Source organism: Physcomitrium patens, chromosome 18 (assembly GCF_059467195.1).
Source record: "Physcomitrium patens ecotype Gransden chromosome 18, ASM5946719v1, whole genome shotgun sequence".
Taxonomy (NCBI): domain Eukaryota; kingdom Viridiplantae; phylum Streptophyta; class Bryopsida; order Funariales; family Funariaceae; genus Physcomitrium; species Physcomitrium patens.
This window is the reverse complement of record NC_143427.1, coordinates 12,386,362-12,401,647: the sequence shown is the minus strand read 5'-3', so window position 1 is coordinate 12,401,647 and position 15,286 is coordinate 12,386,362.

Here is a 15,286-nt window from a genome sequence, read left to right as displayed (position 1 = left end):
GCACTTTTTAAGATTCTTAAGGTTGATATTAATCTTTCTTCTACCTTCTACTTTCAAATTGTTGGCCAAACAGAGGAGGTCAACTAAATTTTTGAGCTATATTTGAGGTACACCATCAACTATCAATAAGACAATTAAACTTCTTACTTGCCATTGGCAGAGTTTGCATATAACAATATAATCCATGCATCTATGCAATAAATGCCATTCTACTCAAACTATGGTCATCATTCAAAATTGGATATGATAAAGCCTTCGAAGTTGATAAATCCAACAGCAAAGGAGTTTGCTATGAAGATGGCCAAACTTCAAACAACCATGAAGACTCACCTAGAAAGAGCTCAATAATTTTATAAGCTAGTGGCAAATGAATTAAAGAAGGAACATCCTGTATTTTAAGTTGGTAATAAGTTGTGGCTTCTTTAGCACAATATAAAAATCAATAGGCCATGTGATAAATTCAACTACTAAAGGTTGAGACGATTTGTGATTCAAAAATAAATCAATAATATAACTTATTGCTTAAAATTACTTTCATCCATGAAGATTCATCCAATCTTTCATGTTTTACTTTTGAAAAGGTATAAAGAATCAAACATACAAGGTCGAAGACAACCACCACCTCCTATTATTGAAATCAATGATCATATTGAATTTGAGATAGAAGAGGTATTAGATTAAAGAAAAATATATCGAAGGCTTGAATTTTTGGTCTATTGGTGCAACTATGATATCAACAATTGTATATAGGAATGAACCGAAAACCTTATAAATGCACAAATAAAGGTTCAAAAGTTCCATCAATGACATCCATCTTGACCAAAAGTGACAAAATAAAGAATAGTAATTTGGTAAGATGGCTTCACCATGAAAATTCTTAATTCTTGGCCTCATAAAGAAAGAGAGGAGGCAACCTCTAAAGATGTAGTTTTTTTTAAATATTTAGAATTGTATAAATAAGTAGTTTGAGTTTATGACCATAGTTTGTTTATATTCTTTTAGTCTTGTCTATTTTATGTAATATAAATAGTCAAAAAATAGATATCTTATTAGTTATATCATCTCAACCAAGTAGCTTGCAAAGATAATTCCAAGATGAAGAATTGCCTGAACCATGAAGACATTAAAGGATACCCAGTAATAGGTCACTGGTAATTGTCTTTGAGATAGAACATGCTTATGAAGGACACCCAGAAAGAGTGTTTGTAGGACAATTTCATAATGAAGATACCAAAGTTTATACTTGATCACTAGTAGAAGGCTTGAGACACTATCAATGGCTACAAAGGCCTATGAATCATTTGCGTTGCAAAAAAAAACTAGAATATATAGCAAACACCATGTGACAAATCTTCTACTTCTTGCGCATATATTAATTTACAACAACATTGCTTCTTGGAAACCTTGAAGCTAGAAGAGGAGGTGATGTCATAGACATACAACTAAAGAAGTTTTGAGAAGGTTCTAGGAGGTCTTAGAAAATTCTAAGAAGGTTCTTGTAGATCCTAAAAATTTTCCAAAAGGTTCTAAAAGATTCTAATAGATTTTAAGAAAGTTCTAGAATATCATAGGAGATTTTGGAAGGTTCTAAGAGGCTTTAGATGATTTAGGATGTTGCTAAAGAAGGATCTTAGGCTTGCTTTATTTCCAAGCCTCATGAAAACTTCTCAAGAAGCTTCTTAGGATCTAATACATATAGGAGTCAAGGTTGAAAGGATCCTCAATCTCAACAACTCACTTCTTGTGGTCTACCCAAGATCTTCTTGCCTTGTATTTTGTTATTGTTCGAATGACAAGCTAACTCCATTTCTTGGTCTTGAATCCTTATCTTGTATAAAACTTTAACATTGTATTATAAAAGTTATTTTGATTATACAACTCTGGAAAATATTAGATTTATCAAAATATTTTTAATATTTATTATTTACAATTACAAAAGATGAAAAATATTTATAAAAAAAATTAATAGATATTTATATACAAGATAGATTATTATGTAATAATGATTAATCCAAAAAAATATTTATATGTATAATTTTTATTTATTTTATATTATTTGATACAAACGTGGTTATGATCTTTGTAAAAATATCCAAGAAGGCATTAGAAATGTATCATTTTTCTTGTATAATAAGGTAGTATTAAAAATTAGAATATGATAGTTATAGACTAAATTATTTGAAACATGGTGTCAGAAATTAAAGGAGTTTGGTATGTACTTAGATTCTTCAACAAACAAAATTTCTTTTAAACTAAAAATGGTTCCTGTTCATAGCTACTAATAATGGTATCTAAGAATATTTTAGTTAATATCACCTTGAAGTTAGAGATGTGATATATCTAAGGACTGTAGTATGAGTAGTTATAAATGTGAGATAGAATGTGGAGTTGAAATTTACTTTAAATAATTTATTGCATTTAACAATATTGTGTTTATGATATAATTATTGTATCTTTGTATTGCTACAAAAAAGTTAGCACTATCAAAACTAAAATACGTAAAATATTACACCTCCTTCAACCTATGATAGATGGATAGATAGATATATAATAGTACATGTAGGTTCATCCAATATCCAACAAGAGATGAATCAGTATCACATAGATGAGTGAAACGTTCCAACAGCAAACCAAAAAATGCATGAAGCAGGGATGTTGTAAGCAAAAGGAATGTGGGGTTGCAAAAGCTGATCCCCAATTTGACAAGTGCGTACCTGCTTTTTGAGATCTATGCCCCTCTCTGTACTAGTTTCAGGGCAGCCTTAGAGCAACATGTGGCTGACAACGCATTTGCTGCCCCTTTTAAAATCTAGTCTCAAGTAATGGATCGTTCAACTCACAAAAAACCATATTCTATCAAAATAGATTACTGGTCACTTCCTTTAGCCCACCTTTCTTGTGCAATACCAGTGAATTGCATATTTCTATGCTCAATCTTGCTTGAACGAAGTGGATATATAGTTCTATAGTTTCTTTACATATATATATATATATATATATATAGATACTTATTTATTTTTTGAAAAGTTATCTATTTGCAATTCGATTCTAGAAGAATGTCTTTATAAAAAAAAAGTTATAGATATTTTTGAAAATTTTTTTTACTTTTAAATCAAGCTTTGCATATTCCTTGGTAAATTAGGACTAATCAAAATGGTCATATTAAATATATATATATATATATATATATATAGAGAGAGAGAGAGAGAGAGAGAGAGAGAAAGAGAGAGAATTTCAGTAATTTTAAGCTTACATTATTATCCATGAAATCTTCAAGAAGACTATTTAGAATCTTATAATAATTTTTAGATGGATTTAAAATAACTTTTTATTGGATTTTTAAAGTCTTATGATATATTAATTTATATTATATATATATATATATATATATATATATATGTGTGTGTGTGTGTGTGTGTGTGTACACAATACAATGACTTATTTTTAAAAAAATATTTAATAATATTTTCATGTTTAGATATTTTTAAAATATATTTCAAAATATTAAATATTATCTCAATTGGAGTTATAAACTAAAACTTCTTGGTCCTTGAGACTTTAGATAAAAAAAAGAAATTATTCAATATATACCATAATTTGTATAAAATTCTTTAAAACTTCTTTCAATATTATAATCAAAGATTTTTATAAGTACATACTCACTTTAATCTTATTAATTAAAATATTTTTATATAATTATATATATATATATATGTATATTTAATTTAATATAGTGATATAATATTTTATTTAATATATATATATATATATATATATATATATATATCATAATTTTATATATTTTATTTCTTATTTTATAGTATATAATTTTCTAAATTTATCTAAACCTAATATAATTTATTTAATAAAATATAAATTTAAAATTTATAGTAATAAATATATTTTTAATAAATTTTAATTAAAATATATGTTATGAAATATAATAAAAAATTAAAATACTTAGCTGAAAATATTTATATTTCAAACATATATGCTTTAAAATAATATGTTTTTAATTATCTAATAATTTTTTCTTCTATTGTGTTACATTTTGATTTGAATACTTTAGATTTTTACATAATATATTTATATTTTATATTGTTTTTATATAAATTTTATTTTCTTTTCATATCTATTTTAAAAATACAAAATTTTAGGTTAACTTTGCATAAATTGTGTTGTCCTTTATACTTTATGGATTAGAATTTGTAATATGCCCACCTTAAAGAAATAATTTTATAACATATTGAAGACATGTATTGAAAAATTATGACATCCATTAAAAAATTTAAATTTATTTTTTTTAATTTATTCATAATTGTTAGGTTCAATATGCAAGTTGTCCTATGAAGTGACATAGTAAAAGGATTTAATTAAAATAATTTAATCCATATTATGTCTTCTTCTCATTATATATTGTCTCTTAAGTTTGAAGTTTTTAAAAAATATTTTTTTTCTATTGAATGCAAAATCTTTGTAAGAAATTTATATTATATAATATAAATATTTTATTAGACTTTGAGATAGATAGAACTAATAATTTTATCAAATCTTAGGTACACCACTCCAAATTAGCTTATAAATAGCAAATCAAAGATAAAAAATGATGCAAAGTATATTTTTTTCCAATGAAATAGCAACTGGCATGTCCTTATTTGTTTTGTATTTCATATTACAAAAAGAAATCTCTTTTGACTTGTTTTAATCCAACACATCTCTCCTTTCAGTCTATATGTAAGGTAATTGATCCATTTTCAAAAACTTAAGCATTTCAATATATATATCTAATAAGTGTAAAAATAAAAATATATATATAAATATATATGTATATATATATATATATATATATTTATATATATATCTCCATGTAGGGAAATAGAAATCAAGAGAATTCCAAGTATTTTTCTACAATTTGGTCTTAAAAAAATTACTTAAATGTTTTAGTTATAGATTCTCTTAGACCCATTTTAAACATATAGGCTAATCTAATTCCAACCAGTGATGGGTTACAAAACTGAGAATCCAACTTTTATAAAACCAAGAAGTGCAACATCTAATTATGATATTATTCTATCCCAACCAATCAATAACTTCTATCTATATTAAAAGGCATCCATTCCATTCTACAACACTTTTCTGTGATGAAAAATGTTGTAAACTTAATCAGCCCTTGACTTATTTCCAATCATAAAATATCAGAAATGGTCAACAACAAGTTGCCAAATTCACAAAAATATCTTACTCTATAAGTTGGAAATGGGGATAGTCAACAATGGGTCGGTTACCTTAAAGCCTATAGAACTGAAACATAGTCACTTGCCTCAAAATAGGTGTTGATTATAAATATATTTAAAAGCTTGTAGTTCCCGTTGTTCTTGTTTTGTACTGATGTCTTGGGGTGGATTCCAAAGTCTCTCGCCTCTGGCAGAAAGGCCGGTGCGCAGGGGCTACTGCAATGAATCAGAGGGAATGGCGACGGAGCAGGCTTTACATAAACCTCGAGCAAATGCGCAAGGAACTGCAGCCTCCTCCATCTGCAAGACCAAGGTCCCGCCCCTTTGCCCTTTCCTTTGCCCCACAGCTCACGCTTTTCTAAGTAAACTGGGTCGACCTTTTTCTGAAGCCAAAAGGAGTCTCATGCCCTGGTCTCCCCGCCAGCTCGAAAACATGGTGCCAGTGCTGTGAAATCCAGAGCCAAAGCAGCAGTTATGGTGCGAAGATCCCTCTGTTGTAGCTCTAGATTCGCACCTCCAACTCCCATAGAGTTTCGGACTGCCTTCGACGCCTCGTGCAGCTCCCGCCAGCTCACCTTGCTCGACTGGCTATGGGATAGTTCCACTGGGATTAGTCCAGCATTCATGGCACCATGAGAGCAAGAATTGCATTAGGAGATCGAGCCGAGTACGGTGCTTTGCTAACGGTGATTGATTACAGTTGTTTCGTGGTACTTAGGAGTGGTATCTGAACTGAACATGGGTGGAGAGGGTTGCAGGGGGAGCTGGCTTAGCTTGTCAAACAAAGTAAGGCCGTTGATTCTACTGGACTTGGATGCACGACGCATTTAATCTCCTAGGAAGTAGTTACAGAAACTCGAATTGGATAGTGAGTGCGGTTTGGTCCACCGGAAACCTCGATGTCAGGTTGTCACCAGGTGGGATCGAATCACCAACCTCGTTCCAGCTTGACTTCAGACCTTCCAGTCGTCATCGACATCGACGTCATGGCGGCGGAGAGCGACGAAGCGTGCGACGTCAACGGTGAGAATGTTGAGCACGGTGGCAGTGACAAAACGTCAACAACAGGATTCATAACTGTAGGAGAATATTACATGAGGTTATAAAAGGTGAGTTCTGAAGTCATGGGGTCTACCTAAAGCTATCTTTTTTAGTTGACTTCATCTATTTTTAGTATGTGAAATAGGTAGAAAATAGGAAGAAAATAGGAAGAAAATAAGTACAAATATATATCATAATTGAAAAGAATTTTTTTAGTATTAGGAAAGGATACACAAGAAAATTTTGCAAAATATATATCTGGGTCACATTTTTATCTTTTTATTCATGTATGTTTATGGACATCAATATTGGGTAGTTATTTCAAATTTTGTAAAATGATTATTGATTGGCTTCCAATTTTTAGATCCACTTCATAATATGATTGATTTTTGAGCAGGCAAGAAATTTAGCAATATGATTGATGGAGAGGAAAATATTGACTATTTGGCCTTTATACTAGAAGTAATTAACTAACAAATATTTCGGTCAAAAGTGTAGATATGGTAATAATTTATAGCAATTTTGGCGTTATAGCATTGTTTGTTCAAAAAAAAGAAATTAGCCAAACAAATTAGGCCAAACTATTCTCAATCAAGCAAACAAGCCAAAAGGTCATTTTATTATATTTTAATGGACCTTTTGCATTAATCTTTTGATCAAGTTTAAATAAAATTATTTAAGTTTTGCTCAATTAAGCCAATGTAGTGTAGAGTGGGCTTTAGAAGTCTTTAAAATTTTGATAAGAGGGCTATGGAGTTACAAATCAAATATTTTAAAAATAAAAAATAAATTATTTACAAGAAATTATACAAGATTAAGGTTTTAGGATTTATTAAAATATTTTGGTATTAGAAGTAATTTGAATCTTTTAATCAACAAGTACCATATAATTGTTGGATATCTATTATGTTATATTCTTAAAAAAAATCTTAATAACTCTTGAATTTACTATTAGATTATTAGTCCACCATAGTTTTTATAAAATATATTTTTTTACCATTTTCTATTTTGATGCCTATAAATAATTTTGATTGTATAGTATCACTTCTATTACATAAGAATAATATATAATTTTTATGATTGTAATAAAAATAGTGATTTATAAATAATATATTTTGATTAATAAAAATATTAAATTTATATATTCTATACCTATAAATATTATTTTGCTATCAATTTCTTATTAAATAATGATCTTTAAAATTTTCTTAAACAATATGAACACAATATTATGACTAATGTAAAGTGTAAGAATAAAAAAAGATTTTTGACTATAATTATAATTATTTTTTAAAAAATAGGTAAATATAATTTATTATCATGTGAATTTATATGTGGCTTTTGGTAAGGTCTAAGAATATCACCATACATTGGCACCAATAAGATAGATGATAAATAGATGCTATGGTAGCATAAGCAATAGATTAGGACAACTTTAATGAGATGAGAGACAACAACTAGGTGTAGTGCCATGTGCCCACTCCACACTAGTTCTATAGAAGCTTCAATCTTAGCTTCAATCTTAGATGTTATTACACAAGAACTCAGTAGAAAGATCTAGTAGAAAAATAAGGATTAATGATAGGAAGGTAATAAAAGATTTGGTATTTATATTACCTTTTAGAGAAGGAACTTCTATTTGCTTTATAGAAGCATAAATGCCTCAAATAAAAATAAATGAGATAAGTAATTAATATGCACATGTTAAGAAGAAAGTAGATAATAGATTTAAGCAAAAATTACCTCAAATTATCAAATATTGATATCCAAACAAGATCGGTTGTCAACTTGGATTGAAATTAGACCCTCAGGGACAAAATCATGCACCCATGGAGACTCTAAGGTTCTTTGGTAGATTAAAAAGTAGAATTTGAGAGCAAACTTGTAAAGAAATTTTTAGAAATTTGATTTTATATTAATTGAATTAATATTTAGTTTTTGAAAGATTTTCAAAGCTAGTGATGTTCTTAGTTGGATTAGATTTAAAAAAATAAAATTATGTTTACAAAATTAAGGATCTCTTGAGTTTTGTGGTATGTATATGGATAAATTTTAGATAAAGTGTTGGTGTACTAGTTGTAAATATGTATAAAATTTTTGAGATCAATCAAATGGTTAGATCAAAGTGTGTAAAGGTTTTTATGGATTGAGGTCTCAAAAATTGGAGTTTGAAGGTTATTAAGTATTTTTAAGATTTTTAGCAATATATCAATTAGATTAAAAAAGATTTTTTTATATGGAGACTAGATTTGATTTCTAATAGTTTAAGTAAATTTTGGAAGTAATTCAATAATTCAAAGAGAGATATTGGCATTAGAAGTTCAACATTCAGATTGGAATAGGAGACTGGCTAATACCCAAGCAAAATATAGGATTGATCTTCTATTTGGTAGGTTCAAACTTCTTCAAATTTTATGTGCTTATTGCCAACTTAATTTTGGAAAAATATATAAAATCTTAAGCAAGATTAATAATATAATCAATAGATATTGAGATCCTAAATTACCATAGGATTAGGTTTAGAATTTAAAGATTGATTAAGATTTAGGATTTTTTAGGATTTAGTTAAGATTTGATTTAGGATTTAATTAAAAAATAATGGAATTTTAATTAATATTAAATTAATATTTGATTCAAATTTATTTAAGATATATTTAAAATTTTATTTTAATACTTCTTTTTAATTTTTTTAGGATTTCTTCATGCTTTTTTTTGTAATTTCTTTAAAGTTTCTTTAGATTTGATTAAAACTTGATTAACATTGTTAAAATTTAATTGGAATTATTAAGAATTCTATTAGAGTTAAAATCTTATTATTATAATTTTTCTACTACTTACTATATATAGATACTTGGTACATTTTCAAACAAAATTTTACATAATATGATAGTACTAAGTACTTGCCTTGCATGGACTTTTCTATGACCAAATGGCAAAGCCAACCTTTTCCTAAGAAAGTTGTTTTTATGGTAGATTATAAAAAAAACAATCAATTTTTTTTAGGTTGGTATTATAGATATATATATATATATATATATATATATATTTATTTATTTTAATAATTATCTATATGATTAAATAGAAGTAGGTTTGAATAAATTAATTTCATAATATCATCTAAAAAAGCTTCTTAAAAGCTTCATAGATATTGCTTTGAATTTACACGAATTTGTAGTTAATTAATAGACTAGAAACTTCATCAATAAGTTAGCTTTATGATATACATAGTAATATCTTGAGGAACAAATTAATTATGTGGCACACATATAGATTAACTTGCCTTATAAGTTAAATCATATGTCTTATAAAATCAATACATATTAAAAGTCCTATAGAATATTGCCACTTAGCTTGTAGTTGGATAGTATACATGGATGGAAAAGTGAAGCCTTCTTCATTCATGTCAATGCTTTTTTAGTCCTTAGTCTTATTTTAAGACTTTCTAATCTTCTTATTTTTGGCAATAGCCATTTTAGTTTAATACTATATCATCTTTGAGTGACTTTTTAGTCCTTTTAAATGACACAAAAGTATATTAAGGATTTTTTCCTTTGAAGTTCATATCCTTATCAATTTGATAAGTGTTCTAACTTATTATTCTTTACTTATTTTAAAAGTGAATAGATTACCTTACTTCTATTTTTGTATTTTGAAGATTGCAAATTATCCACCTTTAAAGATTGTTTAATTTTCTAAAACTAATTTTTTCCTTAAAAAAATAATTTATCCTTCTTTGCAGAAATTTTCATTTGATATTAGAGATTGCAGATCATCTCCTTCTAATTTGACTTGTGGATTTTTTAAGTTGTTTGAAATTAAATAAAAAATTATAGATTCTATACTTAATAAATATAAAAAGAAATTTACAATTATTATAGATCTTTAAAAACTTGTCAACACTCTTAGGATAGAAATTTCAAAGACTATTAATACCAATAATAAAATACTAATTCTATACCTATTAATAGATATAATAGAATATAAGAATATATAATTAAGCTTAGAAATTAATTTTAGTCCATCAATGTAAGAAAGTTAGCACATGATCAATTGGCTAACCTTATACAATCTAGGTCCATGCAAGATTATATCACTTAATTTAAGTGTCTATGTCTTCAAATTGATAATATTTTAGAAGCAAAGATGATGGATTTATTTATATGAAGATTGAAACTTATGGTCTAGTGAGAGGTGGAATTAAAGGATTTACAAACATTTGAAGAAGTATTTAGGATTGCAAAGAAGATTGATACTATAGATTTCAGAAATTATAAAGTACAACCTATAATGTAGAGTCTTATGCCACTAGCCCGTACTATGGCACAACAATCAAAATTGATGGAGATTGATGCTCTAGAAGGACCATTGACACTACAAAAATAACAAATATTGGTGCAAAAGGGATTATGCTTTTATTCTTGAGAGTCAAACCATTAAATTAGACACTATTTAAAACATCAAACTTCAAGCCCTAACAAATCACATTGGTTTCACAATCTTGAGGGCCACCAAATTGATGAAAAAGTAGAGCACAAAAATAAAGTTTTTCAGTAAAAAAATTGAGGGCCAGTATAGGAGATAGTTGATATTTTTCAAAGACAAACAAATAAGCCTTAGACAACTATCAAAATAGTCAACTAGTGTATCTAATGAGTTAACTAAGTAGACAGGCATGTTGAGTGCTTGTGAATTGTGGCTCTACAAAAAATTATATCTTAATAGTAATTACCAATTGTCTTCGGATTAAAACAAAGGTGATTGTAGAATAGGTAAATAAACTTTGTGGTAAGTTACCGATTGGTTATTGACAACCTTAAGAATTAGACTAATGGCTAGGAAGTTTAGTTGATAACAATAGATTGTTAGTGGAATAAATGGTTAAGAATTCAAAGGGTCATAACCTTTGAAATCCGCTGGCCGATGGATCAACTTTTTGGTAGGATAAATAGGTTGAGAAAAGAGAGATCGAGGCCAGACTGTGAGAGTCGTAAGCTGGGATAAGCTTCGTGCTATCTCTTTATTTTTTTTATTATTTAATTATGAAGAATTGTGATTGAGAGAAGTGTTGTTGAATTGATAATTGTAGAATGGATTATGGGTTGAATTAAGATGGAAGTAGTAAGCCTCGATGTTTTGTAGTTTGATCATTGATTTCAGATAGCTAGAGTACAGTCAATTGTGACACTAACAGATCCAATTCATATAACCAATCTTTCCCTATATTCGAATCCACCTCTATTAGTTCAATTGCTTTGGTCTACTGAAGCTTCAATGCAACAAGAACAATATTTTGGCACCACTGCTGGAGAAACGATAACAATATGAAATGTTAAAAATTGATTGTGTGAGAGATGGAATTATATATTGAATGAAAACGTGAGAAGAACCAATTTTAGGGTTACAAATATGTAAGTTATAATTGAAGGTAATATTGATTTTGTAAAGAAGAATAAAAGATTATGAGTGATAATCATGAGGGAGAGGATTATCAAAGAATTAATCGACAAACAAAAGAAAGACAAGAGCAGTTACGCATAAGAAATATCCTACGGGAACGACAAAAAGAAATTGTAGGTCCAAGAAAAATCAAAGGAAGAAAAATTCAGATTCAAATAGTAAGGAGACCAGTGATAACACCAATAGCCACGGGAGTGCTAGAAGTACTAATTGCAGTACAAATGGGAGCAGTAGGAGATCGAACTACAAGTGTGGCACTGTTACCTACTTTTAGTGGTTGGTCGGGCTCTGATCTCGATCACCATATATCTCAATTTTTGACAACCTAAGTGGCTAATAATGGTAGAATTGAAGATATTTGGTTAACATGATTGCCAGCAACTTTAAAAGATACAGCTTTTGAATGGTATATTCGACAACCAGTGGGTAGAATTCTCAATTGGGAGGCCTTGAGGAACGCCTTTCTAATCCATTTTAGACCAATTGGATTTGAAGATCGGCTTAGAGAAAGTTTTATGAATAGTAAGATGTTCGTCAGAGAATCCATAGAGTCTTATTATGGCTGGATCGTGGATATACTTCATAAATAGTCAAATAATCAAATGCCAGATGCGTTTATATTATCGATATTAATTAATGGTTTGCATCCACCAGAATTAAAAATGTTTATAAAAGATGCTCGATCAGCTACGGTAGAGGCATCGTTGGCACGAGCAAAGGTGTGGAAAGAATGTCATTATGACCAATTATTAACAGTGGAAGCCACAATGATTTCAAGTTCAGGAAGCCAACAAATACAATCGAGAAATTTGTCGATGGATAATTATCCACAAATGGCGGCTTCCAATATAAAGAACGTTATGTTGCAACATCCAATTAATGCTACACCACTCCAAGCAATAGCGCCAATAACGATGACACCTTATTTTACATCACCAATATATCAACAACCGGAATTGTTCATTAATGCGACTGTTAAAGATCCAAATGAAGCCTTGTTATTAAATCTAACAGAGAAGATAGAAGAATTGGCCGTAAATTTGGCTAAAGATATAGAGAAACGACATAAGTCTTTTAAGACGAGACCTAATGTATGGTGTAATAATTGTAAGGGATAAGGTCATTTTCATACGGAATGTCCCTCATCCAGACGAACAGGTGTTCAATGTACATTTTGTGGAGGAAAGCATCCTACCCAAAACTACTGACATTTACAAAGGCAACAATAATTTAATAATCAGACCATTATCCCACTGACTCAATGGAACGTCAATCAAGTTCAAATAAAAAATAGATTTGGATGGAATGGAAATCGATCTAATCGACAAAATTGAGTATTTAATAACTTTCAAAGTTTCAATTTTAATTAGGAGTCTGCATCAAACCCTCAAATCTAGGAGAAAAAGTAAAAGAAGTATCAGCAATATGCTCTACAGGCATGATCGAACCATGTACCTTCTGTACCAATGAGAAAACCAAGATCATTTTCTAACCCTATATGGAACAAGCCTGATAGGTATATACTGATGGAAATACCTAATATGCCGGATGGGGATATAAGAAGACTACTTCGTTGTTTCTATTGCAGACAAATTGGACATTATGCTAGTGAATGTCTCAATCCCAGAGCTAGTGATGATTATGTGCAAATATATGCGAATTGCAAACAATCGGGACATACTTATCAGTAATGTAATGCTCCGTTCTATTTCAATAATCAAGATCAGCAGATCCCAAGTCAAAGAAAAATGGAGGAGATAAATCAAGGTTCTTAAGATTCACCAGTTCATCGGGTAGAAGTAGTCCAAGCTGTCTCTACAAGAAGTCAGCAAAAGGAGAAAGGACCAATTCAACATTTGGGTGATCTTGAAGCAAAGGACCAATTAGACCCAATTATGGGGCCATCCAATTCAGGTCTTGACATGGGTCCTTCACTCAGTATAAGACCTGAATCGGTTGTGCACTCTAATGAGATACTAATTATGGAGGCTTTGGTTCTGTGTCAAGTTGTTCCATTCTCTACACAGTTTTGGGAAACATACTTTTCATTGAAAGATCCTCTAAGAGGCGTGAATTCCAAAGAAACTATATCAGCCCAATTAGGAGAACAATCTTACCCATTGAAAGAAATGATTTTACAAGCTCTGTCAAATTGAATTCCAATAGCTTTATCAATTTCTAATATAGAAAAAACCAATTTACCTGCGTTGGTGTCTAGGACTGAGAAGAAGAAACGAATTTTGGGAATTACCACTAATATAGAACCATATGATATTCTAAAAGATTTGGCCACCATACAGCCTACGATCTCTATGAAGCAATTATTGGCAGTAGTACATGAGTGTCGAACTATCTTGAATTCCTCATTAATTCATTCATCGTAGATCTCGAAATAAAGAAATCCGAGAAGTAAGTTTGAATCCCGATGCGAGTGCACCTACGATTGATGTCTCAATTGATGGAATGTTATTATCAAGAGTGCAAGTAGATAGAGGATCTAGTGTAAATCTTATGAATGCCGCTGTAATAAAGGAGTTGGGTTTGGATCATCCTATTTATTATGCAAGTCGTCAATTGGTAACAAGTGAAAGAAATTATACAACAATCGAAAGAGAAGTATTGGGAATGATTTATTTCATACAAAAGTTTCGACATTACCTTCTTAGTTATAAATTTGTTTTCCATGTCGACTATGATGCTTTAAAATATATGATTAATAAGCCACAATTGAGTGGTCGTATTGCACGATGGATTCTACTCTTGTAGGAATTTGTCTTTACTATTCAGGTATGACTAGGGAAATCACATTCTAATATGGACCATTTATCTTGATTATCCAATATATTAGATAATGAACCCATTAATGATGCACTACCCGATGCAAAACTATTTGCGGTAGATGTAATTACTTCATAGTATAGTGAAATAATTCACTACTTGACATTTCAAACCTTCCCACCCAATTTCAATGAAAAACTTAAATGACTCTTAATATTAAAATGTGCACCTTATATGATGATTAGTGAAGCTTTATATAAACAAGGCAAGGATGGAGTTTTGCGACACTGTATTTATCAGACTGAAGTGTGTACTATATTAGAAGGTTGCCACTTGGACAGTTGTGGTGGATATTTTGCGGAAGACAACACGGCTCGTAAAGCTTTACACGCTAGTTATTGGTGGCCAATAATATTTACAGATTGTCACGGACATACATATAATTACCTATATGAATAGATAAAAGTATGTAAAAGTAGGTCAATTGTGTAATATCTTCTAGAGAAGCTTCTTAGAAGCTTCATAGACGCTGCTTTGACTTTATAGGAGTCTATAGTTGACTTTTAGGTTAGAAACTTGGTCAACAAGTTAGCCATGTGCCGCGCATGTTGGAAGCTTAAAGAACAAGCTAACTACGTGGTCCATCTATAGAAAACTTGCCTTGCAAGCAAAGGCATGTGGCCTAGAAAGTCAACATATATTGGAGGTCTTATAGAACATCGCCACGTGGCTTCTAGTTAGATAGTATATATAGAGGCAAGAGTGAAGCCCTCTTC